This window comes from Apodemus sylvaticus, chromosome 3 (assembly GCF_947179515.1).
Source record: "Apodemus sylvaticus chromosome 3, mApoSyl1.1, whole genome shotgun sequence".
Classification (NCBI taxonomy): Eukaryota; Metazoa; Chordata; class Mammalia; order Rodentia; family Muridae; genus Apodemus; species Apodemus sylvaticus.
In genome coordinates, this window is record NC_067474.1 from 18,301,035 (window position 1) to 18,311,048 (window position 10,014).

General features: G+C 44.6%; 1 pseudogene; it reads right to left on the bottom strand.

Annotated features, from left to right (window-relative positions):
* Positions 1-5,286: 5,286 nt before the first annotated feature.
* LOC127679763 (40S ribosomal protein S10-like) lies at positions 5,287-8,819 on the bottom strand (annotated as a pseudogene).
* Between the last annotated feature and the right edge of the window lie 1,195 nt (positions 8,820-10,014).

Below are 10,014 nucleotides of genomic sequence, written 5' to 3' on the forward strand. Positions count from 1 at the left end.
TGTATGATACCCTCACAGCAGGGTCTCTGATTGTGTGCTCTGCCAAACTCTAGCTCCATAAGATATCTCCTCTGGGGCAAGTGCGTGTGTTTGTGTGTGGTGTGTGGTGTGTGGTGTGTGTGTGTGTGTGTGGTGTATGTGTAAGTGAATTTGGAAAGCTCTGGATTTTAAAAGCTAACCTAACATTCTTCATGTAGTAGAGCATTTATCCAGAAGCCATTCAAACTAGGACTTTGTGGGTCAACATTTATTTCTTCCCAGATCTCATCCCCAAGTCTAATTTGGTTTACTTTCTAACATTTAAAAAAAAGTTCCCATTTTTGTGTTTCTATCCTTCCAAGTAGCCCCGTGGTAGGCTTTGGTTTTCCCCCAAATTCACTCACTCTTATCCCCAGATGTCACATACAGGAATCCCGTGTGGCTGATGCAGGTCTAACCACTCTATCCCCCTCCTCACAGTCGTCCCTTCAGTCTGCCCAGCCAGCACTTCTAACTGGCATTCACCAGGGTATTAAATATATCATAAGAAAATCCAAGGTGTGGCCCTGGATAAAGCAATTTAATGAGAATGTTAATGTTCTTGGCTCTGAGCTTTTCACAGATGACGACAACAGAGTGGCGTCTGAGAGGGGATGAGAGGCAGCATCCCTCACAGCCCCCGGAGCCAGCGGCATCCTTTCCCATGGACACTGATGGATTAACATTGCCGTGCACATTCCTTGAAAATCTGCCTTAGCGAGACTGCAGCACCCATTTGGTGAGGACTCCTTCAACTCTCGGCGCTCACCCTGACACTGGGGACCTTCCTCCGGGGCTGGCTGTCCGGGGGTATTTTTTCTTGTCTAGATTTTCTGCTGTCCTCCCTTTACAAGTCAGCCTGTGGGAAGGGAGATAAGGGGCAGTTTTTGATGAAAGGGACCGGCCTTGGAATTTCAGCAGTTTATTAGATGTCTGAGTTTGGGTGAGTTTGAGTTGCTTTGCGTCTTCCCGTCAATAAAGCAGATTCACAACATGATCTCATTGCATACAGAATCCATAACAAACGAAAGAAAAGCAAAACCAGAATTGGTGGAGAGCATAACGACTTGAGTCTGGGATGGCCAAAGATCTCACAAAGCATCAGCTAGAAGAAACACATTCGGATATTTATTGTACAACACTAACTATGCTCAATAATAATGTACATTTCAAAAGAACTAAGAGTAAATTCCAAAATAGTATAAAATACTAAGTGAGATGAACTTTAATCATTCTATACTACATACACGCATCAGAGCATCACGCTGTGCTTCATTAGTGCCATATGACTATGATATTTCAATTAAAAGAGTAATAATTATGGATCAGGCATAGAGCCACACGCCTTTAATCTCGGCAATTGAGAGGCAAAGGCGGGCAGCTCTTTCTGAGTTCAAGGCCAGCCTGGTCTATGTAGTAAGTTCTAGGCAAGTCACAAGTTCTTAGTGAGATCCTGTTTCAAAATAAAATTGTGATAGTCAAAAAAGAAAAGTCATCCCAACAAATCAACTTCAAACGGCCATTTGATTGATGACACAGCTTGTCAGCGTCTGCCATTCTTCCTTATGGTTGGGCTTCCAGGGCTTGTTGACAACAATGTCAGAAAACCTGTTCTCTGAATACGGCTCCGTAGTACAGTGGAGGCATGGAGGGCCTTGGGAAACTATCTCCTGTGTTCTCAGCGCTCTTTGGTCTTGCCGTGCCCACAGGGCATTCTCTTTCTTGCTAGACTCCTGAACCCGCCTGGTAGATTGGTGGCTCTGTTTCTCTTGCTTGCCCTGTGCTTCTGTGAACACCTCTTTCGAGAGGCACCAGCCTTGACCTGGACCACCAGCGACAGGAGCCATGTTCCCTAAATAATGTCCACACTCTGGACTTAGCCTTGTGCCAATTTTTTCTTCTTACCTAAAAATTACACCCAGACCAATCAAATGTTTGTTTTTAATGAAGAGCAGTCTAACCTTAGAAGATGCTTTATCTATGGATTTTTATTTAAATCAATTTAATGAAATTTAGAAAAATTAATTTAAATTTTAAGGACAATATGAAGAAAACGTGCATATTTCCTAGTATATATGAAATGTTTATTGAATTCTCGTAAATATTGTTTTAAAGTAGGGCAATGCATAATAAGTACACTGTGAACATTTCAGAATCCGTCCTGATCATTTTACTCAGGATCATTTTAAAATGAGGTAGTTCTGCTCTTCACTGCTCTGTTATGCTCTATTGGTTCGGCAGGTGGCGCTCTTCTCCCACCTTTGAAGATTTTATTCACACTAAGGTGTAAAGAGTTGATAATTCATTGTGACTGAATCCTCTTTGGGTCTTAGCTAGTTACTTTACAGAACCACCATTCTTGGCATGTAGAATATATTGTATGATTAAACTTACATTGTCGCTCCAGGAAAGAAGTTTAGTTTATTCCTGTGTTTGTATAATTAATGCTTTCATTCACATCTTGCCAATCGCCCTGTCTGCTAAGTCACTCTTTGAGCTAGTCAGTAATCACTCATCCAGCATCTATAATATAATTGGGCTTTGCTAAACTCAAAGAACACAAACATATGTGAGTTGTGGTCTCTGGCATAGTTTTTTTTTAAATGAAAGGCAGAATCCATGTAGAAATAAATATTGTATTATGACATAACTGTGCTTATTATATCACTAGACACACTTTGAGTGTACGGGACACCTGAGAAAGTGGGCAAAGCTATCTTGTGGGAGGAATATGGGCATTCCTTGGTATTAATTTTATACAGGCCAAGTCTTGAAAGATAGAGTCCAGTAACCATCAGGATGGAGGTACATCCCAGGGATCCTGGGAAATGCACGGAGGGTTCAGGGATGCATCTATACTTGCCTCTCAGAGCAGCTGGACCGCAAACTCTGCCTGTGGTCCTCCAACCTGCCCGGCAGTAAACCCACCTCAGGACAATGGGAAAATGCCGGCCCTGGATGTAATAGACAGCATTTATTGACAGCTTTTAAAATGTAATTATTTAGGAGATATTCAGAGGTGTTTCTCCTCCTCCTCGTCCTCCTCGTCCTCCTCGACGTCGTCCTCCTCCTCCTCCACATGATTTTAAGAAGCATTCAAGTTAGGCTACATAGTTCCTGTTGTTGAGTTATGGCAAATGAGCCCCGAAATGTCGTCAGGGATCCTCAGATGCATTGGGAATCTTGCTCAGTAGATGTGCTCTGAGACCCTCTCACAGTTGATTCTGATCTTGAAGATCTGAGGTCTATTTTAATTTTCACACCTTCCAGGTGAGCAGGCAGTGATAAGAAAATAGAGTCTTAGAGGCTCCAGACAACAGCTGGTTCAGCGTTAAGGACCATGGTAATGGATGGGGCTCTGTCAATCACAGTAAAGATGGTTTTCATGTTTGGTTTTTGTCTTTCTAGGCTAAGCTGATACTTGGATTCTAGTTTAGAGGAGATCTATACTAGGAGCGGAGACAGGGAGTCAGGTAAAAGGTGAGGACCTTGTAACACGGGTTAGAGCCTAGGATCCCAAACCACAGTGGTGACATTGGAGACTCCAATGGGGTGAAAGACCTTTGAAATTTCAGATGCATCTAGAATGTCGACGTGAAGGGGCTGGACAGGCTGATGAGTAGTTAAAAGCATTTGTTCTTGCAAATGTTCCTGGTTCAGTTCCCAGCATGGAATGTGGCTCTCAATCAGGTGCAACTGGAAATCCAACAGTCTTGTGCCCTCTTCTGGCTTCTGAGGGCACTGCACACACACACACACAGGCAGACACATGCATATAAAAATAAGTAAAAACAACATAGAATGAAAATATGTTGAGCTCTGACAAAGGAGAACTCTATGGACCCAATGATGAGAAAGACATAAGCTGTCTTTCTACGAACTAGAAGAGGCTGAAACCTGAAGTCTTTTCCTGTGGAAATTCTTCAGTTTCAACTAGTAAGTCTCTTCCAAATATGACTCCCTCCCCACTCCTCATTTTCTAGTGTCCAAAACACATTTCAACACCACAGGAAGCAAATAAAGCACAACCAATAGTTTTTGACTTACTTGGTTTGAACAGGTTTCCCACTGTGGTACAAAAAGCCATATGTGGTCATTAGAAGCCATACTTTGAATTTGATTTTCTTCTGGGGTAGTGATATGCAGTATAATCCTTTCTGGTCAGTAGACACCTCCACATGCAGTTCCTCGCCATCCATGTAGCCACCAGGAGTCATGACAGTCACAGGGACTGTGCGGCTGAGCTGTGGTGTTTGCTGAGTTAGGCACAGTCAATGCATTTCTCCTCATAACGTTTTTCAGCTGACCCCCGTGTTCTGTTTATGTTGACACATCCCTCCTGAGGAGGATATATCCTTCAGGAGTTTCTAGGTGAACATTCACACCCAAACATGCCCAAACAGACAAACACACACACACAGACACACAGAGAGACTGAGACAGACACACAGACACACGCATGCAAGAGAAGAACCTCAGTAATGATAAGAGGGGAGAATCCTCAGTTCACACTGTGGTCTAACTAGATCATGTCTCCTCCTAAACTCCTGTTAAAATTGAATCTTCATTATGAAATATTAAGAAGTGAGACTAGGTGAGAGAGACCTCACAGAGGTGATGAGAGCCCTGCCCTCGAGGAGGGATTAACCCACTAATGCAATCAGTGGATTACTCAGTCACAGGGTTATATAAGGAATGAAGTCTGCAAGAGCAACAAAACAAAGACACAGCAACAACTGATGACAAGTGTGTCTACTCTGAGGCCAGCTCGGTTCAGGCTCCCAAGCTGAGATTCCTCCACAGCCAGTCTTACAACCTTCCCCATCTTTTCTGCTCTGCAGGACACTCTACCATCTTTATGAGATAGCAACATCTCAGTAATACCATTTTCTCCTTCAGCTTGAGCCTATAGAAGACACTGCTGAAACGCTTGTTAACGCTTCTCACAAGTACATCTGTTACTGCCTTATTAAGCTAAATTTCCATTGGGCTTTCCCGAGGGGAACTGTCAGCCAAGCTCTCTTATCCACCCTATTCAGCTCTCGTTTTTGGTCTCATGAGAAATTTTAGCCTTTCTTTTTTTGGTTACTGTGGCCACCTTAACTCTATGTTGATCTTAGAACTACCTTTTTGGGCCCTTGAATGGGTGCCAAACTTTGAGTGTACTATAGGGTACATTTCCATAAGTTTCTGATGTCTCTGTTCTCAACCCCCTATTCTTTTTTTGTTTTTCTTTAAAGTTTATTCAATACAGCATAATCTCCAACTTCACTGTCCACGACCGAAGCCGCCTCTAAACTGGAATTCAGTTGCTAAGCCAGCCCCAGCCTCAGCTGTCTTGTCAGCTCCAGGGGACACCACTCCTGTAGGTGTCTCCGTCTGCCTCCCCATCTTGTGAATCTTGCAGGCGGCTCACCCTCTGCACCTTTGGGCCGAGGCCTGCCAGTATCGGGACCGCTGCAGCGCACGGTGGCAGGCATGATCTCTGGAGGTAGGTGCAGGTAATGTCTGTCGGAGATGCTGGATGCCCTTGGAGATACTGCTAAGGTACCAGTAGAAATGTCTCCAAACAGACTGCTCCTTCATGTAGCCTCAAGACTTGAGAGACTGTGTGGCTTTCATTACACGGAGGTTGGGCATGTTCTTGTCCACCAGCTTGGGGCATTTGGGCATGTGGATATCTTTTTTTGGCCACCATCACACCGTCCTTAAAAAGGAGTTCATAGATAGCTATCTCATTCTCCTTTTCTTTCCTTTTTTCGGTTTTTCGAGACAGGGTTTCTCTGTATGGCCCTGGCTGTCCTGGAACTCATTCTGTAGACGAGGCTGGCTTCGAACTCTGAAATCTGCCTGAATCGGATTCTTCTTAGGCATCAGCATGGCGGCTGCAGGGTCCGAGGAGAAGGAGGAGGCTGGAAAGGAAGGGGCAGGAGTAGCGCAGCGTTAGGCCTGTGTGGCCCCGCCTCCCTGCAGGACCTGTGCACTGCCTGGGGTGGCCTAGGCAGTCAACCCCCTTATTCCTGTCTTTTCATCCAGGATCTTCAGAATTCGCTTCTAGAGACCCTGTCATGGTTCTGACCATGTGTTTGTTAGACTTGATATTATGACCAATTTGCTGTATAACATGGTTGCTCTTTTCTAGATTGATAAACTCCCTCACAGGATTGTGCTGAGGTTCGACCTTCTTGGTGTGCTGGCTTGGAGAGGAAGTAATCTTAAAATAGATCACATATACTCATAAAGGTCCTAAAGTTTTGAGATTTTGTCTAGTCTTCTACTATTGGGAGAAGCCACTGTCTTGGTCAAGGTTTCTATTCCTGCACAAACATCATGACCAAGAAGCAAGTTGGGGAGGAAAGGGTTTATTGAGCTTACACTTCCACATTGCAGTTCATCACTAAAGGAAGTCAGGACTGGAACTCAAGCAGGTCAGGAAGCAGGAGCTGATGCAGAGGCCATGGAGGGATGTTTCTTACTGGTTTGCTTCCCCTGGCTTGCTCAGCCTGCTCTCTTATAGAACCCAAGAGCACCAGCCCAGGGATGGCTCCACCCACAAGGGGTCCTCCTCACTTAATCACTAATTGAGAAAATGCCCCACAGCTGATCTCATGGAGGCACTTCCCCAACTGAAGCTCCTTTCTCTGTGATAACTCCAACCTGTGTCAAGTTGACACACAAAACCATCCAGTACAGCCATGTATTCAACACAAGTGATCTTTTTCTCTCTTCAAAGGGGAATGTGCCAGCAGAATCTGGGATTCAAGTTTCTCAACTGCGCCTACTGCAGTATTTCAGACTAAGTTTCAAAAGACCATTGCTTCCATAGCAAGGGCCAAGACTCTCTGAAGTTTCGAAACCGGTTCAGTTAAGTTCTGTGCCACAGTGACTGTGCTAACCCTAAACCCACAGATGACAAGAGGCTTTTAAAACACTGGCTTTCATGGTGCCTCTCACACAAAGACGAGTGAAATAGAGTTAGTTGGTCTCTCCCCATGATTCCACTGAGCTATACAGCCCTTCTGATTACTGCTTTTCTCCTATGTGTCATGCGTGAAGAACTTGTGCCCATCCATGTACCCTTCCTACCTCACCGCCTGGGCACTGAGCATTTGCATTGGCACAGCACATCAGGAGTTTTTCTAGTGGATTCTTCTTTGCTAACAAGTGGCCCAGCTTCAGACTTCCTTCTCCAGTGCCTGCGTATTGGGCCTAATCTTGATACCAGCTTCCTTAGATCAGAACCTGTAACAGCAGAACCTCAGATGGGATGTGAGTGTGTGACATCTGCTGAGACTGCATTTGCCTGATCTTATGAGTTTTACTTGGCGAATTTGAAAGTCATCCACACGAGATGTTTTGGCCGTGTGTTTGATACATCATAGTTAGGAGCTTCATCGATATACAACTGAGCACTGAAAGCTGATGTGAAACCACAGACAGAAAGCCACTAATCAGAATCTATGGGTGTACCTGTCTCTCTCTGATGACTCTCCACAGCCACAGTATCGTGAGATCTCCACAGCCACAGTATCGTGAGATCTCCACAGCCACAGTATCATGAGATCTCCACAGTCACAGTGTCATGAGATCTCCACAGTCACAGCATAATGAGATCTGCACAGTCACACTGTCATGAGATCTCCACAGTCACAGCATAATGAGATCTCTCTTCACAGTCACAGTATCAGGAGATCTCCACAGTCACAGTGTCATGAGATCTCTCTCCACAGTTACAGTATCATGAGATCTCCACAGCCACAGTGTGATGAAATCTCTCTCCACGGTCACAGTATCATGAGATCTCCACAACCACAGTATGATGAGATCTCCACAGTCACAGTATCAGTAGATCCGCACAGTCGCTTCGGGCAGCAGCAGTGCCGGGTGGGCACTAGCTTGACTGTGCTGTGTAGTCCTTTCTGACAGTGAGTCACTTAACCTGGTAGCCTTAATCCTGTTACTGATGAGGACGTCACCCAGTCTATGGTTGGTTGCTCGCTCCTTGGGCCAATGATTAAAAGCCTTCTCTTTAGGGAAAGAGAGGAACAGAGCAAGGATGTAAGTGAAGTGGCCGGCAGGGGTTTCCCCTTTCCATGCCAATCAGACACAGGACCAGGTCACTGTGGCAAGTTCCGTTAGCTTTCGTTAGGCAAGGCTGCATCTTTGGAGAGCATCTCAGGAGTAAGCCATTACCAGGGAACGCCTTGCAGCAGCTGCCTGTGGTATCATTGGAGATTGGAGCAGGGCAGCAAGAGAACTTATGTCGCCCTTGTTACAATTGAAAGACAGAGAAAAACATCTCCCAAGGTCATATTACTTATGGAGACAAAACTCAACATTTTTGGTTTATTTTCATAAGAATTTTTGCAAGTGTTTTCTAAAAAGTTACACTTATTCTCTGTGCACACAGGGTTTTATATTGTCACAGTACTTCATCTTCATTAGAATATGTGATTTATTTTCATCATAACACAAATATTTACACATTTTCGTTTCTTTCTTTTCTTTCTTTCTTTCTTTCTTTGGTTTATTTGAGACAGGGTTTTTCTGTATAGCCCTGGCTGTCCTGGAACACACTCTGTAGACCAGGCTGGCCTCGAACTTAGAAATCCACCTGCCTCTGCCTCCCAAGTGCTGGGATTAAAGGCATGCACCACCACCGCCTGGCTACATTTACACATTTTCAAATGTCCGGTTCTAATACGTTGTTGTTGCCGCTCGCCAACCTTAAACAGAATGCAGGTGTGCTGTCGCTCATACTCGACAGGAGACGGAGGGCGGGTGTTCTGACGACCTTCCATTCCTGGGTGCTGGATTCACCGTGGTTTTACAGGGACAGTTATCCTAGCGCCTCCAAGTTCAAATATCACCATTCGAAGACAGTCACACACAATATGCAGATCACACAAGAGCGTGCTGCCAGAGCCAAGGCGCTTTGTGGGAATTTAAGAGAAGCCAGGATGAAAGGGGAGAGGAGTGTGGAGAAGAAAGATGCACCCATTTCCTCTTCTTTTCTTAAAGACTTCCTTAATTACATATGTGAGTGTTCTGTCTTCCTGTACACCTGCATGGCAGAAGAGGGCATCGGATCCCATCAGATATGGCTATGAACCCTCATGTGATTGTTGGGAATTGAACTCAGGACTTCTGGAAGAATAACCAGTGCTCGTAACTGCTGAGCCATTTCTTCAGCAGCACCTCCCCCCCTTTATTTTTACAGACAGAGCGTGGGTCAAGTTTAGCAGTGAGGGGTGACCCTCACACTAAGCTTTGCACTGCTTGGCTGCCACCACTGAATGCTCGAGTCTATGCTGACTGCGGTTGTCAGCATAAGAGGATCGTGCAACGCCAAACCGTAGCTTCCCAACTTCTCCACCTCCCTTGTCCTTTCTGACTGTGACCTTCTCAGAGCCCCTCCTGCCGACAGGGCAGGCTCTGTCTGCATCTCAGCTTCCACCAAGCTATGCTACCTCTGGGCAAACCACACAGCCTGCCCTGGAGGCACAATGTTGAACATCTCTACTCAAAAGGCAACTTCTTAAGTAAAGACCAAGTTCGATTTATGTTTTTTTTTTCTAGAAAAAGTTTTGTAGATTAAAAAATAAACACAAAGGCCTCAACTTCTAATACAGATAATAATGTAGTTTAGGAAACCTGGTTCCAGACAGAAAGTGGGATTTATAATTAATGAATGATTTCATAGATGTGATGTATCACGACAAAACCTTGAACATAAAACTTTGTCCTTAGGAAAAAATGTACAATTTTAAAATTAATGCAAAAGGAAGTAGAGAATATGAACCCCCTAGCAAGAGTTAGATATATGAAAGCACCCCCAGAACCTGCAGCTCCCAGTTTCTCAACCAGCAGTTTACAAGTGATTCTTAGTCTGTGAGTTATGAATTATACAAAACACTGAAAAATCATACTTATGATACTAATAATTCTTGCCAGGCTAAGGAGAACACAGTTCCTTTGATCCATAAAGACACATAA